This window comes from Lolium perenne, chromosome 5, assembly GCF_019359855.2.
Source record: "Lolium perenne isolate Kyuss_39 chromosome 5, Kyuss_2.0, whole genome shotgun sequence".
In the NCBI taxonomy this organism is placed as follows: Eukaryota; Viridiplantae; Streptophyta; class Magnoliopsida; order Poales; family Poaceae; genus Lolium; species Lolium perenne.
In genome coordinates, this window is record NC_067248.2 from 143,998,408 (window position 1) to 144,022,006 (window position 23,599).

Sequence of the window (23,599 nt, forward strand, 5' to 3'; positions counted from 1 at the left end):
GCAGCAAAAAGGGGCAAGGACGGCCAGGGGATGCAGCCAACGGCTGGGACGGGCCCTCGCCCTCCACTCACCGCGCGCGGCGTCACGGCAATCCGAAAACGATCTCGCAGCGATCAATTGTTGGAGAATTTCGGACCATCGTTGGAGATCAACGGGGCAGGAGGTGTGGAAACGAAACAGAACGCCAGCGAAGATGAAAGCTGCCCGACTGCGGAGGAGCCTGGCCGACTTGCTGTACGAGACGGCCGGCGGCCGTGAACACTCCCGGTGCCAATGAGGTTGCAACTGAAGGTGTGCTATGAAATGCAAGTGAGATTTTTTATTTGTAAGTGGAGCTGTAATTGAGATTTGTTTTCAGTTACAAATGTGTTGCAAGTTGCAATTGATGGTTTTCAGTTTCTTGCAACTTGGATTTTTTCTGTTTCAAATCAAATTATGTTGCAATTGTACATGTCATACAATATACTAGGGGAGATGCATGGCTGAGAACACCATGGCCGGCCACACTCAAGAAATTAACTGATGCCAGCAGGACGGAGGATATCGCTTAGTTGATGTCGCGAAGATCACGTTCACGTATCGTCGGAGCTAGCTGGAGTTTGTTTCTCCCAAAGTGAAATAGATGAGGACGGACTGCGTGTCTTAATTTCACGCTGGGAATTGGGAGAGATCCGCGCGCGCGCACCGGCCCAACATCAAAATATAATTACGGATAGGATAGAATTAACTGGTAACACAAGATTTGTTTGACATGATGTTGTAGCAGCAGATGGATCTAAACAAGTACTACTACAGTAAGGGTGCTTAGTAAATTCGAATACAATAATAATAATACACTGGAACGAAATATGACTCCATCAAAAGAAAAAAGAAAAACATAAAACACCTGCACGCGCGCTGCGGAAACCAAGTTATCGATCGATAGTCGGAGCCAAGCATGTAAATACTGCATGTCTCTAGAACATCATCAGGGTGGTGGCAGAGGCCGCGGCGATGGCGATGAGGTCACCAGAGGCGGTGTAGCGGCGGTCGGCCTTACCGTGCGCGTGCGGTGCCGCCGACCAAGTAGTACGTGACATGCCGGGCACATTGTACCCGAGTGCTGCGCATGTACTGACGGGCGGTGGTGTGGCGACGCGGCAAAGCCCCGGAAGCGCGAGCGCGCGGGAGTTGTTGATGGCGATACCGTACGCGTCGGCGGCGCCGGAGAGTAGCTCGCAGAGGCAGCTGGGGTTGGACCCCACCATCCCGGCCAGCTCCGGACAGCAACACGCGGGAGGCCGCGCCGTCGCTGCCCAACAGCACGAACGGCAGACAATCCGACATGTTGAGGAGGGAGCTGAGGCACGCGGCGTCTAGTTCCGTTGGCGCCGGAGGGGCCGGCGTCGCCGCCGTTGCCGTGGCCGCGAAAGGTGGCACCGAGACGTCCTGCGCCGTCCCCGCTCCGCTGCTGACACCACTACCATGCATGCAGCTCCGTCCCTGCCTGACGACAACGCTTAGGATGCCGAGGACGTGAGGCAGTCCCACAAGGCTCTGTTGCCAACCCGCGAGACCGACAAGGTTACGGCGCGGACAGGCACGTCCAGTCCAGGTGCGCGGCCGCGGCGTCCATGGCGGCGAGCAGGACCTCCTCGCCGCACGCCGGGTCGAGGCGTCGAGCTCGCCAGCGACCTGCTCGCGCCGTACTTGTCCCCCGCATTCTTTGACCCGTACATGGCGTGGAATCCCTTTACGGCTTTACCTGCAGCATGGCGCCATTGTCCCCTTCCGTAGTCCGCGTCTCTTCAGGTTAATGAATCACTCCTCCACCGCCATCGCCACGGAACGACAACGCCCAGGTGGTCGACGCGCCCAGACAGCCTGGTGGACGTGCTGTCCAAGTACGACCAGACGCAGCCATACTACATTGCAAAGAGAGACACATCCAGAACCTCATCTTCTCCTACCGCATAGCCATCGGCGGTGATCCCCGCGGGGTGCTGTACTGCTGTCGCCGCGGGGAGATGGAGACGCCGAATATACCCCTCCGGTGCCGGTGCCAGTGCCAGAACAGAGGATTTTCAGGATTGCCTCTTTTGATTGATCAACTTTTTGGGGTATTGAGACTAACATATGGAGTTTTCTGCTAATGTTCAAACCTGGACCTGTGCATGTTTCCAGCGTTGGCCTCACAAGTCAAAACGATTGTGTATGAATTTACACGTGAAATACAAGTTGGGAACACACTTTCTAAGTTTTTGTATCGCCATCTGGGCCAAAACCGGAAAATCATAACTATTAAATTGCAATCCGACCCGTACGCATCCCGACTGAAGAAAAAAGCAGCGCTGAGGAAAACAAATTGGGCCGTGCTGAGCGTCCCCCGGGGATCAGAACTCCCGATCCCCCGGCTTCATCGATTGACATGTGTCCACATACTCCTTATTCGTTTTCCACTCCACGCCGGAAAAAAACAGGGCACACAGACAAATGAAGCACATGGACGGGCCGCAACTCCTACCGCCCCTGTCGCTGGCTCCGGTGATAGAACTCGCTGGCCATGACAATGTTCGCCGCCGGCCAAAGGTAGCAGCGTCACCGCCGGCCGAAGGTAGCAGCGTCGCAGCTCGGACGTAGAAGTCGTTGTCGCTTGCAGCAGTGCCGCCGTCGCTTGTAGCAGCGCCACCAGGTCGGAGGTAGCAGTGCCGCCGACGTAGCAGACGTCGCCGCCCGTAGTAGCAGTGCCGCCGCCCGGAGGTAGAAGCGCTGCCGCTCGGACGCAGAAGTCGCCGTCGTTTGCAGCAGCGCCACCGGGCCGGAGGTAGCAGCGCCACCCGCCACCCGGGCGTAGCAGACGTCGCCGCCGGTAGTAGCAGCGCCGCCAGCATGTGGTAGCAGATGTTGCGACCGGTAGTAGCAGCACCGCCAGCCTTTGGTAGCAGAAGTCGCCGCCGGTAGTAGCAGCCGCCAACATGTGGTAGCAGATGTTGCGACCGGTAGTAGCAGCACCACCAGCCTTTGGTAGCAGAAGTCGCCGCCGGTAGTAGCAGCGCCGCCAGCATGTGGTAGCAGATATCGCGACCGGTAGTAGCAGCACCGCCAGCCTTTTGTAGCAGACGTCGCGGCCGGTAGTAGCAGCGTCGCCAACATGTGGTAGCAGATGTCGCGAGCGGCAGTAGAAGCACCGCCAGCCTTTTGTAGCAGACGTTGCGGCCGGTAGTAGCAGCACCGCCAACCTTTGGTAGCAGACGTCGCTGCCGCTCACCCAGATGTAGCAGACGTCGGGATACCTCTGCAGCACCGTCGAGGTCCAGTGCGGAGGCACCGAGCTGCCGTATTGCGTGAGCGCAATACGCCGCCGATCGCCGGGATCCAGGTGGAGGCGCGGGGTGCCGCCGCCGATCGCGATGCAGGGGAGGAGGTGGGCGGCGCGCTAGGAAGGATTTTCTGCCGGCGCTCGGGGTCGGCAGCGTTGAGGTGGCGAGGGAGAGTTGCTGGAGCCAGCAGGTGCCATGGCGCGGCAGCAGGCCGAGAGAATCATGGCGGTCGATGCTTTTGCGGAAGATGGGAGAGAGAAAAAAGACCATGATGAAAGGAAACCGTGTGGAGAACGGCCTAAACAGATACTAAGGCTTATGGTGGGCCCTCCAACTACCGCAGTTTTTTGGGCATTCGGCATGCCAGCAAGGCGGACGATGGAACGACACGATCCCCCGGGGGATTGACAGCGTTTTCCAAACAAATTACCAAGCCAACCCACGGGACCAGGTCAAGACCACGCGCCGTGGCTCCGTTGCCGCCGAGACCAGGTCAAGACCGCGCGCTGCCGATCAACAGTGTGCGTGGCCATCGGCAGGAAATCTCCTGCCGGCACTACCTCACATGCCGGTATTGCCGGCACTTTTCTTGCCGGCACATTACAAATATGCCACTAAAGCTAGTGTTTAGCGGCACTTTTTGATTAGTGCCTCAAATTACCATCTAATTATTGGCATTTTTTAAGTAGTGCCATTAATGTTAGATTATTACTGGTATTTTACTAAAGTGCCGGCATATTTTTTCGCGGCAGTTTTAAAAAAGTGCCTGCAATGTTGCTTATTACTGGCATTTTATACCAAAGTGCTGGTACGGAGTACTTTTCACGGCAGTTTTCCAAAAGTGCGGTCTGTAGCAGGCCCCACTACCTACATGGACCAATGGAAAGCTGATTTCCGCCGGGAGCATGTGCCGCCCGGTTCAACCAAGAATTTTCCGGTCAATGTTGATGTATACTGGCATTTGGAAAAAAGTGCCGGCATTCCCACCCCCCAAATTATTTTTTGAAGGGTCTAAATGCAAAATCCCTCCCATTCTCCTTTCCCCCACCTACCCCTCTCTCTCTCTCGCACGCGTCCTCGGTTCCCCAGTGCGCCGCTCGCCGACGTGCAGTCCAACGGCGGCCGCATTCACCGCCTCCACGCACTGAGCGAGCTTCATCTTGGTCCCCTCCACCGGATCCCTACCCGCGCGGCCGCGCCCCTCCTTTCCGCCCTTGAGCACGACGACGCGACTAACCCTAGCCGTGGGGTTCGTCACGGTCGCGAGCCCTCACACGGCGCCTTCCTACCCATCTCGTGCGGGGGCCTGCGCTGCACCCCGTCGTGGCCGCCCTCTCGTCGACAACTAACGGAGCCTCCTCTCCCTTGAGCCCGATCCGGAGCGTGTTAACGGCGTGGCCTGCGCTAGCTCGATCCCGAGCACGATGGCGTTGGTGACATGGTGCCTCCCCGACCACCAGCGACCCCGAGCTCGTGGTCCCTCTTCAGCGGCAGCGAGCAGCGCAGCCCGCGCGGAGTATCCAGGGGGGCGAGTAGACAAGCATCAGCGCAGATCCTTGGGTACGTCCCCAATTTTGGGCAGGCCCCCTTCCCCCTCCCACTCCCTCCTCTTGTCTCTAGATGCCTCCTTTGGCCAGTTACTTGCTCAGGATTTGAGGAGGATGATCCTGGATGAATTGGAAGTGCCTCTCTCCAGGCTGAGCTCTCGCCATGGAACCAAATAGGTAGCAGAAGAAAATTATCTAATATTGAATCGATAATGGCAGGGATGGGACATAGTGAGGTGGGGTTGTGTTGGTGGCCACTAAGAGCTTCAATTTTTCACCTACGTGCACCTACTCAACCTGAAGGTAAGGTTCCCTTTTCTATGTCTTTTCTCTGCCTTAGTTTGTTCCTGCTTTACTTAAGTGCATATTGTGTGCTTGGCTGCTTGCACTGATCAGAGATGAATGACAGCCAAAGTTTTAAGTATCTGGTCAGTGTTGGCATAGATGATGGTGCCATATTATTTGGATTGCTAACTCGAAGACTGAGTATTTATAGAAGTGAACTTTTTAATGGATTGTTTCATGGAGCAGTTCTGTACCACTGGCCTTAAGTTCATCATGTTTCTCCCCCTCACTGGATTGTTTCGAGTTAAAATAACCTTAGTTGTAGGTTTCTGAGTTTTATAGAGCAGTTCTGTATCCTTGCATTAAAATAAATACTATGGCCTGGATTTGTTTTGATGTTCATGTATACATCCATTAATTTTGTAGCCATCATGTTTTTTTCCTTTTGGACTTCACATTGGTCGTTATGCTTACGGAATGTTTAGAGTCGTTTCATTAGGAGCCTAAATGGATGTTATATATTTAAAACGACGATGCTTTAAATGATATAGGGTCAACTGGAGCATCTCTCTTCACAACCTATTTTTCTAGATCATTATCTTTTCTTGAATTATGCATGACAGGTCTTCAGATGACATTTTTGTTTATGAGTCAAGCTGTAGGATCTCAATAGCGGCGACCTAACAGCCTCAGTCTACGATCTGCAGGTCTTCAAACTACTACACCTCCATAGGACCAAGGTGAGTGGCGATGAGCCGATGACTCATTATCACTTGATGTGTCACATTATCGGCATTATCACTTGATGTGTCACATTATCCATTCATTCAAGCTGCACTTGTATACAGTTGCAGATAAGAGCCATATCACTTGCTTTGTTTTTTTTTTCTCGAACACATGCCAAAGCATGCGTCATAATATATTAGAAGAAAACCGTCGAGAAGACGGACATGGATGTTTTGCATACAGTAGTTGGATAAGTTGCTATCTTGTGAGCAGAAGCTTCATTTTAGTATTGATTAATTTATTTGGCTCCTCTTTAGTGAATCACATGCTGCCTTTCATATTGCAGATATAAGGATGACCGTAAATGCACCCATCTAATTGTTGAAGCTTTAGATCCCAGTGGAAAGATATCTTTGGCTCAAATTTCTCGAAAGCTTACACAGCTAGGCCTCAGGAATTCCAAGAAGAGGACAAAAGTTCCAGAGGCACCTCTCTCAGCTGAAGACCTAGCTACACAACCACAAAACCACGCGCTAGATGATCCTAAGCCAGAGAGTACCCGGTGAGTATTATAAACGACCTCAGTGGCCAGGCCACTGGTCCTGAACCTCTGTTACATGCTCAACAGTGAGTTATGAACAATTATTATCAAGATGAAATGCATTACTTTAGCATGCCAAAGATGTCAAAACAAGTGCGTTGTACACCCATTGCCCTACCCACATGTGTGAACCGAATTAAATACAATAATTTGTAGTGTCTTTTTATTAAGTCTAGCATGCATTTTCAGGCGCTGAAGGAAAAGGTTACTTGGGTTAAGCAGTAATCATGACAACAGCTCTAGTCATCCAATATCATCTGATGAAGAAACACTGCAAGCACTTAAGAGCAGGTAAATTCCCGCTTTAAATTGCTTTCATGAGTTAATTTATTAGCTTGATACAGTTAGCGAAAGGATATCTTTGCAAGAAAATAACCAGGGAAAGCATATGGGAGTAGTTTATGTTTGAAACCTGAATTGACAGTACAGTAATTTTATCTTAGATATTGGTGGGTTCAATTTAATTGAGGCAATGTAGTTTTATCTTAGACTTGGCAGCTCCTTTTCCCCGAAAAAGGTGTAAGGCTAAGTGGCTAACAATAACCAGGGAAAGCATATGGGTTTCTGATTTTGATGACAATACAGTGGTTCGGGCTATTGTGTTTTCCCCTGTTTTTGTTTGTTTATCCTTGCAGCAGTGAGCGAGCGAGACCGTGTTATTGGTGTAGTTGCAGAAAACTTACTCCCGATTGTTAGCTAGATTGTTAACTTGTCCTACTTGATCCCAGATTTCATGTATCGTAGCTTCCCTGCAATATTTTTCGAACAAAAAATAGGCATTTTATTTGACTATTTTACTGACGTCCAAAGGTTGTTCCGGTCTATAGCAGTTCACAATTCGTAACTATAGTTTACTGTTTTAGAAATAAGTATAATGGGTTTTCATTTTGCTTGCAGATTCTACCAGAAGCTTCACTTCCGCTGGCCTGCTGCCGATGTTCCCAGTCGGCCACACCCCCAAACAGCAGCAACACAAGTACACCTGATGGATTTTACTATGCATCGGCTAGCACAGATATGTCTATTCTAACCTATGAAGGCTTCAGGTGGTTCAGTAATGCTGAAAAAGGATGGTATGTGGCTTCTTTATGTTTTCAGCTGTTTGGAATAATACATCTACCACGTATTTGCAAACCGGGGATTTAAAAGATATAGAGTTGTACCATGTTATTTTGCACAATGAATACTAATTGAGTGTTCCCGTTCTTCCCACCTATGCATGAATGCTTGGTTTTTTCACATGTGTTATGCCAAAATTGCATTGTCATTGACAAGATTTGAGGCGAGGTATAAATGATGCTTCGTTGCTTAAAGTCTACTACTATATACTTTTTCCTATAGACCCAAGTTTTCTGTAATGCACGACCTACTTTTTAGCCACTTTAAGCATGGTTAATGTCTTCAATTTATACCACCCCATTGGTGAGAACCAACATAGCATGGTTAAGCAAACCTCCCTAATTCTTATTCATCTGCTCAGTTATGTTATAATACATTGAAAGGATAAAGGGAGCCTTAACTGTCTAATGACCCTGTTTAACTGTCTAATATATTTCCTGTAATAGAATTTGCTGTAACAAAGCATGGTTAAGATAAAGGGAGTTATGTTATAATTCTCTTGAGGTTTCGCTCTCTATGTATATTTCGATACAAGGTATTGTTCGAGGAAAAAAAAAATTCTTTAAGCCATTATGTTCAGTTTTGGACTATTACCTGTGTAGAACCAGCTGATATTTAGTTGCTGCAAATGATTTTTTGTGTACTGTAATAGAATTTGCTGTAATATCTTTCCTGTAATGAAATGCTTATGCCTCAAAATCACTTGATGTTTGTTGAGTTGGTGCTTCCGGAGGACTAGAAGCACCACAAGCTAAAACATGAGGCCCAATAAACAGGGTCATCGAGTACCAACCAGTGCCTGAGCTCACTGGTTTTTACTATAAATATATATACTTTCTATTCTGTATACCAAGGTACCTATGTACTTGGTAAATTTAATGTGTTCCTACTTACTAGTTGCTGCAATTTGATTTTATTTTCGCAATGGGTAAGAAACATCGCTACTTTTGTCATGTTTGGTCTGTGTCTGTTTATTCTAGATATGATGGTACTGTGCTGACATTGGAGGAACAAGCAGCAAATCGGGAACAAATGAGGAAAATTGAGAACCCTGTTGGAGTAAGATGGAAGCCAGTTAGATGAACCCTGTTAGATGAACCTTGTTGTGTATTTTATCTAATGGTTTCGAACCATGTTGTTCATGATGTGGAGATGGACCCTATTGGTCATGTAAATTAGATGCCTCGATTGTGAACCCTTGAATGTTTCAGAATGTTGGTTTGAGACCTAGACTGCTTGAAAATATTGTTAAACATTGTTTGACTTCTTGAGTTTGATGTATGCTTGACTGCTAGATTGCTTGAATATTTGCAGACAGTATAGCAACTTAAACAATGCCTAAGAAAATATTCAGCGGCACCAGAATTAAAAACCTGAAAAAGTAATCGGAGGCATCCTCTAAAAGTGCCATCAAAAAGTTTGGATGGCATTTCTGGAAAAGTGCCGGCAAAGAGATTTCACGGCATCTTTGGAAAAGTGCCAGCAAAAAGATTCCGCGGCATCTTCAAAAAGTGCCGGCAAAAAGATTCCACGGCACAGACTAAAAGTGCCGGCAAAACTTTTAACAGGCACAAACTGAACTGCCTGAAATAGCTATTACTGGCATCCGTCCTTGTGCCTTGACATACATATAGCGGCATTTTTCAAAAAGTGCCGGCAAAGACCTACCTCGACTGGAATAAATGCAGCACTTTTTTTTATGCCTTGAAAAAACTTTGCCGACACTTTTGGTGCCTTTGCCGGCACTTTTTTGTGCCGGCAATTTGGGTACCTGACGTAGTGCGGGGGATTCCTCTGCTGCGCAGCCGAGGATTCCGCTGGCCGGGTTTGCCGCGCAGCCGAACCACCACCGCCTCTCGGCGGAGGATGCCAACGGGCAAAGGCTGGTTTGCTGCGCAGCCGAACCACCACCGCCTTGCGGCGGAGGACGCCAACGGGCAAAGGCTGGCAACGTCACCGTCGCGCTGGAGAGCTTCCATGCGCGCGGAGAGGTCTCTGTTAGGATCGGCCTCTGCGAGGGGAGGACGCGACCAAGCCGATGGCCACGGCCACCCTGTGGATGCGGCCTATGGGTCCTACCTCCGCCGTGAGCTGGGAGACTGCGCCGCTGGCCGGAGTCGAGCGCCCGTTGCTTGCCGCCTTTTGGTCCTGCGCGCAGCGTCCTGTTCTTCCTCCTCTATCTTGTATTCTCGTCGCCGCTGGTTGTGTAGGATGAGTGAGTACTTCTGAATGTTGATAAATGTAACTGTACTGCTGCCGCTGCTACTCATCGGGGAAAATGGTACTGATGCGTGTGTGCGGCTACAATGCTTCGACGTGTGCCTGCTGTGCGATCTGTGCTAGGTACAGATGGACTGTTGGTCGTGAGAGCTTACAAGCTCCTTTTGCCTTGCTAATTGGTACGCTCGTAAGTGATACTATCCCACCCAGTATAGATTGCCTTTTCAGATTAATGGAGTACTTGGTATTACTTTTATCATGGTACTGATACATTGCCCGTATGTTTCAATTTCAAAGGTTGAACTCTGCAGTGAAGTGCGAGAGAGTTAGCAGATCATGACCTTGTGGGTTGTGTCTATTCTTGCTAGGGGTCATTTGATCCCAGACCTTCCAATGATAGCAACATTGATGAATCGTCAGAGAACCAACAGCTGGTGGAGTGGCCTACTGAAAAATATTTAGGTGTTGACATAGAATAGAATGTTGGATGCTAAGTGTATATGTACTGATTTTGCGCAGGTGATGTATATAATTCTTTGTTCTATTGTGGTGTGTGTAAAGGTATATTCATTTGTTTCCTTAGTGGGCTGTTTTATTTCCAAATTAGTTTTAGTCTATTTGTTAAACCTCATGTTTATCATGTCAAATTCAAATCATAAGGGTGCTATAACTATTATGATACAATTGGTAACTCACATAGATTCGCAAAATAACAATGGTATACAAGTGTGATGAGTTTCATGCGTACATATGTCTTGTATGCGTGATATTTTATACAATTATTTTCTACTAAATCAACGGCAAGCAATATAGATCCGATGATGTATATGTGCATATTTCGTGGCAACGCACGAGCACTCTGCTAGTAACTGCTAGCATGCGGTACACACAAAAAAAATCTTCCTACCAGATACCAAAAATTTGCACTTGGACGAAATTTGTTTTATAGGATACTATAATGCAAATCTTGGAGCTCATCCCGGAGATCCTCCTCCGACGAGTATTTTGATTCGTCGTCCTTAGATGATTCCGATTGGGAATCCGTCGACGACAAAATCAAAGACATGCTTCTGCTCATCGCGGTGCAGCGCCTCCACTACCATTGGCAAACTATGTATCCCTCACAACCAAGTGATTGGGATCGGACATGGTTATGCACGACTACTTTGCGGAGGTACCTACCTATCCTGAACATCTCTTCCGTGGATGCTATCGGATGGGGCGAGAGCTTTTCATGGAGATAGTGAAGGCATGTGAGGACAAATGCCGTTAGTTCACATGCCGGAGGAATACTGCCGGCCTCATTGGGTTCACCCCTACCAGAAAATATCGGCGGCGATGAGGGTAAATGTCTACAGAGTTTCTGTCAATTACACTGACAAGTATCTTCTATTAAAAATCACCTCTTTTTGGTATGCTTGTCAATGGTGAGGCGTACCATCAACGGCCATGAGTACAACATAGGATATCATGTAGCAGACGGGATCTATCCAAAATGGTCCACATTTGTCAAGAAAATCCACAAGCCAAGCAAAAAACTTTAAGCTCACTTTGCAAAAATGTAAGAAGCAACTCGGAAGGATATAGAGATAGAGCCTTTGGTGTTTTGCAAGCTAGGTTTGCAACTGTTCGAGGGCAGCAAAATTTTAGGACAAAAACACCCTGCATAATGTTATAATTGTTTGCATAATCATATACAATATGACAATCGAGAATGAGAGGGATCTCGACCTCCCATTTGAATTTCACAAAGTTGGCAGTCGTGCCAAAAGCTGCCAGATATCCTAATCGGATCCAATCATTCTTGGAAACATATAAGCAGAAATCAGTTTTCAGCTACAACATGATCTTGTCAAGGATCACTAGGCACTCTATGGTCGCTAGTCTCATTTTTCCTTCCCTTCATTACCAATTTGTGTGAAACAATTTATATTCCTCATCTTGGACCATTCAATTATTTTTTAAATTAATTTGATTTGAACCAATTTGTGTGATGTTGGAACAACAACAAATCACGCACGAACGCGAAGAGAAGAGGACGTCATCCCTTCTTCTCCCTTGTTGGTGTGTTGGATTGGTGTCCATGCCCTCTCGGCGCTGGTGTCAGGTTTGGAGGAAGCAGCATGGCAACAATTGTATCATGGTCGAAGATGATGACCTGCTTGCGACCGGTTGCAGATCCTGGGGTCTTCTCTCAAGATTCAGGGATGTCGACTCAGGGCTCCGGAGATCCTCATGTGTTATGATGGTCTTAGGGTTTGCTAGGTGTTCATGGTCCTTTGTGACTGTGTTTTAGTGTGTTTGTAATGGTAAACTACTCTGTAATGGTTCGTGATGTGAATGCAAATATTTCTTTAAAAAAAAGTCATACAATCCGCGCCGCGCGTGAGGGAGCGGGGGAAAGACGGTGCCGTGGAGGAGACACACAGAGAGAAAAATAACTGACTCTTTTTTTGTTGTTCCTGTCACAGTATTAAAAACCAATCTCTTCTTCTTCCTCGTCTTCTTTTCTTCCGCTTATCCCGCTGTCCCTATCCCCTCGCCGGCGGCGCCCCTAGATCGCGAACCCGTCCCCCCGCCCCCCAGGCAAGCGTACGACCCTCGCCTCTGGCGACGCCGTTTCTCGGCGGTATGCTTCTAGCGTCTCCTCTATTGACCCGGGGCCGCCTCCATCTTCAAAATTGCAGAATGCCATCTGGTCTCGATGGCTGCTTTATTTGATGGCAATGTAAATGTATATATGAAGAGGAAGCAAGACTAATAAGCTATTGCATGTATAGTACAACAAACGCAGGGGATATCACATTTCAACTTGTCATTTTCATAACTGCAGGATGCTCAAAATTTTCAGTTGGGGAGAAGCCAGAGACGAACATGGCTGAGGTGAGCAACAACTGAGCCTGGAGCAACTCGAGGGGAGCTGTCATGCAGGATATCGAGGGGATGCTAGCGTCCTTGGCGGCCAGGAAGAGGATGGAGAAGCAGTTCCCAGGTGCAGCGAGGAAGAGGATGGAGAAGCAGTTCCTGTTGGATAATTAGGCACAATTTTCATGATTAATTCCAGAATATAAAACATGATGGCAACAACTACTAACATGTGAAACTCGAACATACTAGATGCATTAATCAACATGAGTAGCAGCAGCGCAAACGGTAAAGCATCCATCGCTAAACAGATAGAGATATGTTGCACGTACCGATCTGGTGGAGATGGCGGTGGAGGTGTAGCAGATGATGTCGCAGCAGTAAGGTTGTTGATGACAACGTTGTTGACGACATGGATGACGGGTCGAAGTAGACGGTGTTGATCGAAGACGACGGTAGGCAGCACTGCCCGACTTGGACGGAAGGCGACCAGTGATGAAGAGCTTGAGTAGTCGCGCAGAGCGCTTCCCAAAAACCTAATTCGCCCTCTCCCGTACAGGATCGCAAGGACGAGCGGTTCTGGAGACCTGCTCTCCCGTTATCCGATGCACGTCGGCGCGCGGGATGGAGAAGGCTACGATGGCGGCGCAAGCAGAGAGAGGTGGAAAAATCCTAACTCGTGTATTAGATGTGTTTCTGCGGTAGCCGGGCAGGAAATTATATAGGCTCAGGAAACCCTAGGCAACGTGGGCCATGCCCACGTCGCACGAACGTTTCGAGTCGGTTACACATAGCCCACGGTCTGGGAGCGACCCGAACTGACTAACTGCGACGCGTCCGTCTAGAACTCTGTTCGTTTTCATGAGCTGCAAAAAGTAAGGAAAGTCTCGGCGCGAGGCTCAATCCACTCACCACGAGCGCCCCAATCAACTCACCACGAGCGCGGTGTGCGTCGTGTCGTGTCGTGACGAGACGAGCGAGCGAGGAGGAGGAGGAGGAGGAGCGCGCGTGAACCACTCCTATTCTTACTCACTTACTAGTGGTGGAACAACCCACCTTATAAGGTGGTCTAACTTCCTCCCAACTTTCCATGTGGGACTAAACTTCCCACCTCTTGCCACTCCCTAGTGAGATGCCACCCACTTGGGCTCAAACTCACATGGGCTGCCACAATGTAGGCTTTGAGATTTATAGGAAAATCTGAAATCTAGTATGGGCCACTAAGTGTGGGCCCAATATTTCAACAATCCCCCACCAGATTTCAAATCCCCATTTAGAGATTTACCAATACTCGTTGCTTGTTTATATACCAGTGTTTCAGCAGAGACTGTTAAGTTGAACTTCCGCCTAGAATCTTAAGCTACATCCATTCACACTTGAACAATGGACTAAGCCTTGAATTGCAAGTTTTGCGTGAACATGGTTTCACTCAAAGTCATAACCAGTACATGGCTGCCAGTAGCCTACCCCGCGGGTGAAGCTGTAGGATAACGTTGCATAGAAAACAAAAATTTTCCTACGGCGAACACGCAATCCAAGCCAAGATGCAATCTAGAAGACGGTAGCAACGAGGGGTTATCGAGTCTCACCCTTGAAGAGATTCCAAAGCCTACAAGATGAGGCTCTTGTTGCTGCGGTAGACGATCACTTGCCGCTTGCAAAAGCGCGTAGAAGATCTTGATCACGATCGGTTCCGGCGCCACGAACGGGCAGCACCTCCGTACTCGGTCACACGTTCGGTTGTTGATGAAGACGACGTCCACCTCCCCGTTCCAGCGGGCAGCGGAAGTAGTAGCTCCTCTTGAATCCGACAGCACGACGGCGTGGTGTCGGTGGCGGTGTAGAAGTCCGGCGGAGCTTCGCTAAGCTATGCGGGATGTGGAGGAGCGGGCGGCTAGGGTTTGGGGAGAGGGGGGCGCCGGCCACTATAGGGGTGCGGCCACCTTGGTGGTGTTTGAGGTGGCCGGCCCCCTCCCCCTTGGCCCTCATTATATAGGTGGAACCCCAAGAGGTGGTGTCCAAGTCTTCGAATAAGACCCGAACCAAAAACCTTCCATAGGAGGGGGAAACCTAGCCCAACTAGGACTCCCACCCAAAGGTGGGATTTCCACCTCCCATGTGGGGGGTGGCCGGCCCCCTATGGTGGAGTCCACTTGGGACTCCACCCCCACTAGGGCTGGCCGGCCATGGAGGTGGAGTCCCTTGTGGACTCCACCTTCCTTGGTGGTTTCTTCCGGACTTTTCTAGAACCTTCTAGAACCTTCCATATAACCTTCCGCGACATTTTATTCACATAAAATGACATCCTATATATGAATCTTATTCTCCGGACCATTCCGGAACTCCTCGTGATGTCCGGGATCACATTCGGGACTCCGAACAAATATTCGAACTACATTCCATAATTCAAGTACTACCATTTCAACATCCAACTTTAAGTGTGTCACCCTACGGTTCGAGAACTATGCGGACATGATTGAGTACTCACTCCGACCAATAACCAATAGCGGGATCTGGAGATCCATAATGGCTCCCACATATTCAACGATGACTTTAGTGATCGAATGAACCATTCACATACATTACCAATTCCCTTTGTCTCGCGATATTTTACTTGTCCGAGGTTTGATCTTCGGTATCACTCTATACCTTGTTCAACCTCGTCTCCTGACAAGTACTCTTTACTCGTACCGTGGTATGTGGTCTCTTATGAACTCATTCATATGCTTGCAAGACATTAGACGACATTCCACCGAGAGGGCCCCAGTATATCTATCCGTCATCGGGATGGACAAATCCCACTTTGTTGATCCATATGCCTCAACTCATACTTTCCGATACTTAATCCCACCTTTATAGCCACCCATTTACGCAGTGGTGTTTGGTGTAATCAAAGTACCTTTCCGGTATAAGTGATTTACATGATCTCATGGTCATAAGGACTAGGTAACTATGTATCGAAAGCTAATAGCAAATAACTTAATGACGAGATCTTATGCTACGCTTAATTGGGTGTGTCCATTACATCATTCACACAATGACATAACCTTGTTATTAATAACATCCAATGTTCATGATTATGAAACTAATCATCCATTAATCAACAAGCTAGTTTAAGAGGCATACTAGGGACTTCTTGTTTGTCTATATATCACACATGTACTAATGTTTCGGTTAATACAATTCTAGCATGATATATAAACATTTATCATAAACATAAAGATATAAATAATAACCACTTTATTATTGCCTCTAGGGCATATCTCCTTCAGTCTCCCACTTGCACTAGAGTCAATAATCTAGATTACATTGTAATATACCTAACACCCATGGCATTCTGGTGTTGGTCATGCTTTGCCCTAGGGAGAGCTTTAGTCAACGGATCTGCTACATTCAGATCAGTGTGTACTTTGCAAATCTTTACTTCTCCATCTTCGATGTACTCGCGAATCGAGTGGTAACGCAGCTTGATATGCTTCAGCCTCTTGTGTGACCTTGGCTCTTGTGCATTGGCGATGGCACCCATGTTATCACAATAAAATGATTAATGGGTCCAATGCACTAGGAACCACACCGAGCTCTACAATGAACCTCTTCATCCATACCGCTTCGATGAAGCCTCTGAAGCCGCTATGTACTCTGATTCTGTTGAAGACTTCGCCACCGTGCACTGCTTTGAGCTTGCCCAGCTTACTGCAGCACCATTCAATATAAACACGTACCCAGATTGTGACTTAGAGTCATCAGGATCAGTGTTCCAACTTGCATCGGTGTAACCGTTTACAACGAGCTCTTGGTCACCTCCATAACAAAGAAACATATCCTTAGTTCTTTTCAAGTACTTCAGGATATTCTTGATCGCTGTCCAGTGTTCCATTCCTGGATCACTTTGATATCTGCTAGTCAAACTAACGACATGTGCTATATCCGGTCTAGTACATAGCATGGCATACATGATAGATCCTATCGCCGAGGCATAGGGGATATTACTCCTCCTTTCTCGGTCTTCTGCCGTAGCCGGTCCTTGAGTCTTACTCAATACCTTGCCAGGTAACAGAGGTAAGAACCCTTTCTTACTTTCGTCCATTCTAAACTTCTTTAGAATCTTGTCCAGATATGTACTCTGTGATAGCCCTATTAGGCGTCTTGATCTATCTCTATAAATCTTGATGCCTAATATATACGATGCTTCACCAAGGTCTTTCATTGAAAAACTATTATTCAAATAACCCTTAACACTGCTTAATAGTTCTATATCATTCCCGATCAATAATATGTCATCTACATATAATATCGTAAATGCTACAGAGCTCCCACTCACTTTCTTGTAAATACAGGCCTCTCCATGACACCGTATAAACCCGAAGTCTTTGATCACCTTATCAAAACGTCGGTTCCAACTTCTTGATGCTTGCTTCGGTCCATAGATTGAACGCTGAAGTTTGCATACTTTGTCAGCATTTTTAGGATCGACAAAACCTTTGGGTTGTACCATATACAACTCTTCCTCAATGTCTCCATTAAGGAACGCCGTTTTGACATCCATTGCCAAATCTCATAATCGAAAAATGCAGCTATTGCTAACAAAATCCTCACAGATTTTAGCTTCGCTACGGGTGAGAAAGTCTCATCGTAGTCAACTCCTTGAATTTGTCGGAAACCCTTTGCGACAAGTCGAGCTTTATAGACAGTAATATTACCATCAGCATCTGTTTTTCTCTTGAAGATCCATTTATTCTCGACAGCCTTTCGGCTATCAGGTAAGTCTACCAAAGTCCATACTTTGTTATCATACATGGATCCCATTTCGGATTTCATGGCTTCTTGCCATTTGTTGGAATCTGGGCTCATCATCGCTTCTTCATACGTCGCAGGGTCCTCATCATTGTTATCCACAATCATGACATTTAGACAAGGATCATACCAATCAGAGTGGCATCGTTCCCTTGTCGATCTGCGAGGTTCGAGTAGTTTCCTCGTTCGAAGTTTCATGATCATTATCATTAGCTTCCTCTCGTTGCCGGTGTAGGCGGTACAGGTACAACTTCCTGATCGCGCTACTACGATCAACGAGTATAGATTCATCAATCTCATCGAAGTTCTACTTTTCTTCCAGTCACTTCTTTAGTGAGAAATTCTTTCTCAAGAAAGGTTCCGTTCTTAGCAACAAAGATTTTGCCTTCGGATCTGTGATAGAAAGTGTACCCTATAGTTTCCTTAGGGTATCCTATGAAGACGCATTTCTCCGCTTTGGGTTCTAGCTTGTTCGGTTGTAACTTCTTTACATAGGCTTCGCAACCCCAAACTTTCAGGAACGACAGCTTAGGTTTCTTATTAAACCATAATTCATACGGTGTCGTTTCTACGGATTTTGATGGTGCTCTATTTAAAGTGAATGCGGCTGTCTCTAATGCATAACTCCAAAATGATAACGGCAAATCAGTAAGAGACATCATACTACGAACCATATCTAAGAGAGTTCGATTACGACGTTCGGACACACCGTTTCGTTGTGGTGTTCCCGGTGGTGTCAATTGTGAAAGTATTCCGCATTTCTTTAAATGCATGCCAAACTCATAACTCAGATATTCACCTCCACGATCAGATCGTAGAAATTTGATCTTCTTGTTACGTTGATTTTCTACTTCACTTTGAAATTCCTTAAACTTCTCGAAAGTTTCGGATTTATGTTTCATGAAATAGATATACCCATATCTACTCAGATCATCTGTGAAGGTTAGAACATAACGATAACCACCGCGCGATGCTACGCTCATTGGTCCACATACATCGGTATGTATGATTTCCAATAAGTCAGCAGCTCGCTCCAACATACCCTACACTGGAGTCTTTGTCATTTTTCCCATTAGACATGCTTCGCATCTATCAAGTGACTCAAAGTCAAGTGATTCAAGTAATCCATCGGTATGGAGTTTCTTCATGCGTTTCACTCCAATATGACCAAGACGATTGCCACATATAAGTAGAATTATCATTAAGTTTAATTCGCTTAGCATCAATGTTATGTATATGCGTATCACTACTATCGAGATCTAATAGAAATAAGCCATTCTTTTGTGGTGCTCGACCATAAAAGATATTATTCATAAAAATAGAACAACCATTATTCTCAGACTTGAATGAATAACCGTCTTGCATTAAACAAGATCCAGATATAATGTTCATGCTCAACGCAGGTACATAATAACAATTATTTAGGCTTAAAACTAATCCCGAAGGTAGATGTAGAGGAAGTGTGCCGACTGCGATCACATTGACCTTGGATCCGTTTCCAACGCGCATCGTCACTTCATCTTTCAGCGGTTGTCGTTTATTCTTTAGTTCTGTTTCGAGTTACAAATATGAGCAACCGAACCAGTATCAAATACCAGTGTACTAGAACGAGAACCGATGAAATGGACATCTATAACATGTATATCAAATATACCTTCTTTCTTCTTCTTGACAAGGCCGCTCTTGGATCAGCCAGATACTTGGAGCAATTACGCTTCCAGTGTCCCTTCTCCTTGCGGTAATAGCACTCAAGATCAGGCTTAGGGCCGTTCTTAGGTTTCATAGGAGGCGTGGCAGCTTTCTTGCCACCCTTCTTGAATTTTCCCTTAGACTTGCCCCGTTTCTTGAAACTGGTGGTCTTGTTGACCATCAACACTTGGTGCTCTTTCTTGATCTCAATCTCAGCAGCTTTTAGCATGCCAAAGAGTTCAGGTAACTCCTTGTTCATGTTACGCATATTGTAGTTCATCACAAAGTTCTTGTAACTTGGTGGCGGTGATTGAAGGACACGATTAATCCCGATCTGTTAGGAATCACTATTCCCAAGTCATCGAGTTTCTTCGCATGCCCGGTCATGGCGAGCATGTGCTCACTAACGGAGCTGCCTTCTTCCATCATACAGCTGAAGAAATGTTTCGATGCTTCATAGCATTCCATCGCCGCATGAGTCTCGAATATAGCTTTCAGCTCATTCATCAACTCATGAGGATCATGGTGCTCAAAACGTTTTTGAAGATCGGATTCCTGCATCGCACAGGATGGCACACGAACTTGAGAGTACCGAGTTTTCCGAGTCGCGTAAACAGCTTTTACTTCATCGGATTCATCTTCTCCGGGAGGGTCACCTAGCGGTGCATCAAGCACAAATTGCAGATTTCCGCTAGAGAGGAAGATCCTCACATGACGGAACCAGTCGGTGAAGTTGCTACCGTTGCTCTTAAGTTTCTCTTTCTCTAGGAACTGATTAAAATTGATTGGGGACGCCATCTCTACAACATATATTTGCAATAGTTTAGACTAAGTTTATGACAAATTGAGTTCAAATTTTAATTCATCATAATTAAAAACCTAAGTGAACTCCCACTCAAAACAATATCCCTCGCATTGTCTTAGTGATCACACGAACCAAATCCACCGCACCTAAACCCGATCATCACGAGAAAAGGTGTGATTTCAATGGCGAACACTCAAAGTGTTCATCATATCAACCATATGATTCATGCTCTACCTTTCGGTATCACGTGTTCCGAGACCATGTCTGTACATGCTAGGCTCGTCAAGGCCACCTTAGTATCCGCATGTGCAAAACTGTCTTGCACCCGTCATATGTACTTATTGAATCTATCACACCCGATCATCACGAGGTGCTTCGAAACGACAAGACTTGGCAACGGTGCTACTAAGGATGAACACTTTATTATCTTGAGATTTTAGTGAGGGATCATCTTATAATGCTACCGTCGCGATCTAAGCAAAATAAGATGCATAAAAAGGATTAACATCACATGCAGTTCATATGTGATATGATATGGCCCTTTTGTTCTTGCGCCTTTGATCTTCATCTCCAAAGCACGGATATGATCTCCATCATCTTCGGGCATGATCTCCATCATCGTCGGCGTAGCGTCAAGGTCAATGGCGCCGTCTTCATGATTGTCCTCCATGTAGCAACTATTACAACTACTTTGAAATACTACTCAACATGAAATTTAAAGACAACCATAAGGCTCCTGCCGGTTGCCACAATACAATAATGATCATCTCATACATCACATTATGGCCATATCACATCACCAAACCCTGCAAAAACAAGTTAGACGTCTCTAATTTGGTTTGCATATTTTACGTGGTTTAGGGTTTTCGAGAGAGATCTAATCTACCTACGAACATGAACCACAACGTTGATACTAATGTTTTTCAATAGAAGAGTAAATTGAATCTTTACTATAGTAGGAGAGACAGGACACCCGCAAAGCCTCTTATGCAATACAAGTTGCATGTCGAACGAGGAACAAGTCTCATGAACGCGGTCATGTAAAGTTAGTCCGAGCCGCTTCATCCCACTATGCCATAAAGATGCAAAGTACTCAAACTAAAGATAACAAGAGCATCAACGCCCACAAACCATTGTGTTCTACTCGTGCAACCATCTATGCATAGACACGGCTCTGATACCACTGTAGGATAAAGTTGCATAGAAAACAAAAATTTTCCTACGGCGAACACGCAATCCAAGCCAAGATGCAATCTAGAAGACGGTAGCAACGAGGGGTTATCGAGTCTCACCCTTGAAGAGATTCCAAAGCCTACAAGATGAGGCTCTTGTTGCTGCGGTAGACGATCACTTGCCGCTTGCAAAAGCGCGTAGAAGATCTTGATCACGATCGGTTCCGGCGCCACGAACGGGCAGCACCTCCGTACTCGGTCACACGTTCGGTTGTTGATGAAGACGACGTCCACCTCCCCGTTCCAGCGGGCAGCGGAAGTAGTAGCTCCTCTTGAATCCGACAGCACGACGGCGTGGTGTCGGTGGCGGTGTAGAAGTCCGGCGGAGCTTCGCTAAGCTATGCGGGATGTGGAGGAGCGGGCGGCTAGGGTTTGGGGAGAGGGGGGCGCCGGCCACTATAGGGGTGCGGCCACCTTGGTGGTGTTTGAGGTGGCCGGCCCCCTCCCCCTTGGCCCTCATTATATAGGTGGAACCCCAAGAGGTGGTGTCCAAGTCTTCGAATAAGACCCGAACCAAAAACCTTCCATAGGAGGGGGAAACCTAGCCCAACTAGGACTCCCACCCAAAGGTGGGATTTCCACCTCCCAGGGGGGGGGGGGCCGGCCCCCTATGGTGGAGTCCACTTGGGACTCCACCCCCACTAGGGCTGGCCGGCCATGGAGGTGGAGTCCCTTGTGGACTCCACCTTCCTTGGTGGTTTCTTCCGGACTTTTCTAGAACCTTCTAGAACCTTCCATATAACCTTCCGCGACATTTTATTCACATAAAATGACATCCTATATATGAATCTTATTCTCCGGACCATTCCGGAACTCCTCGTGATGTCCGGGATCACATTCGGGACTCCGAACAAATATTCGAACTACATTCCATAATTCAAGTACTACCATTTCAACATCCAACTTTAAGTGTGTCACCCTACGGTTCGAGAACTATGCGGACATGATTGAGTACTCACTCCGACCAATAACCAATAGCGGGATCTGGAGATCCATAATGGCTCCCACATATTCAACGATGACTTTAGTGATCGAATGAACCATTCACATACATTACCAATTCCCTTTGTCTCGCGATATTTTACTTGTCCGAGGTTTGATCTTCGGTATCACTCTATACCTTGTTCAACCTCGTCTCCTGACAAGTACTCTTTACTCGTACCGTGGTATGTGGTCTCTTATGAACTCATTCATATGCTTGCAAGACATTAGACGACATTCCACCGAGAGGGCCCAGAGTATATCTATCCGTCATCGGGATGGACAAATCCCACTGTTGATCCATATGCCTCAACTCATACTTTCCGGATACTTAATCCCACCTTTATAGCCACCCATTTACGCAGTGGTGTTTGGTGTAATCAAAGTACCTTTCCGGTATAAGTGATTTACATGATCTCATGGTCATAAGGACTAGGTAACTATGTATCGAAAGCTAATAGCAAATAACTTAATGACGAGATCTTATGCTACGCTTAATTGGGTGTGTCCATTACATCATTCACACAATGACATAACCTTGTTATTAATAACATCCAATGTTCATGATTATGAAACTAATCATCCATTAATCAACAAGCTAGTTTAAGAGGCATACTAGGGACTTCTTGTTTGTCTATATATCACACATGTACTAATGTTTCGGTTAATACAATTCTAGCATGATATATAAACATTTATCATAAACATAAAGATATAAATAATAACCACTTTATTATTGCCTCTAGGGCATATCTCCTTCAGAAGCATATGCGTCGTACTTCGTGGTCTCTTCATGAGTTTACTAGAGATCACCCAAATCTCATAGATTGCGACGTATAACAATCAGACTCATTGATTGCGCGTAATTAACACGTCCGTTGGGAACCCCAAGAGGAAGGTATGATGCGCACAGCAGCAAGTTTTCCCTCAGTAAGAAACCAAGGTTATCGAACCAGTAGGAGCCAAGAAGCACGTTGAAGGTTGATGGCGGAGGAGTGTAGTGCGGCGCAACACCAGGGATTCCGGCGCCAACGTGGAACCTGCACAACACAATCACAGAACTTTGCCCCAACGTAACAGCGAGGTTGTCAATCTCACCGGCTTGCTGTAAACAAAGGATTAGATGTATAGTGTGGAAGATGATGATTGTTTGCAAAGAACAGTAAAGAACAATTGCAGTAGATTGTATTTCAGATGTATAGAATAGGACCGGGGTCCACAGTTCACTAGTGGTGTCTCTCCCATAGCAGATGTTGGGTGAACAAATTACAGTTGGGCAATTGACAAATAAAGAAGGCATAACAATGCACATACATATATCATGATGAGTACTATGAGATTTAATCAGGGCATTACGACAAAGTACATAGACCGCTATCCAGCATGCATCTATGCCTAAAAAGTCCACCTTCAGGTTATCATCCGAACCCCCTCCA

The 23,599-nt window shown here is 46.6% G+C and overlaps 1 long non-coding RNA gene across 5 annotated transcripts; it reads left to right on the plus strand.

The window, feature by feature from the left end:
• The first annotated feature begins 4,319 nt into the window (after positions 1-4,319).
• Positions 4,320-8,848, plus strand: LOC127300145 (uncharacterized). Of its 5 annotated transcripts, none has more exons than XR_007850943.2 (6): positions 4,320-4,859; positions 5,066-5,149; positions 5,755-5,871; positions 6,204-6,419; positions 6,648-6,749; positions 7,356-8,848. It is a non-coding gene; the product is annotated as an uncharacterized lncRNA (long non-coding RNA). The 5 variants fall into 5 exon arrangements; XR_007850945.2 differs by having other exon boundaries at positions 5,788-5,871; XR_011745062.1 differs by having other exon boundaries at positions 5,794-5,871.
• The last annotated feature ends 14,751 nt before the right edge of the window (positions 8,849-23,599 follow it).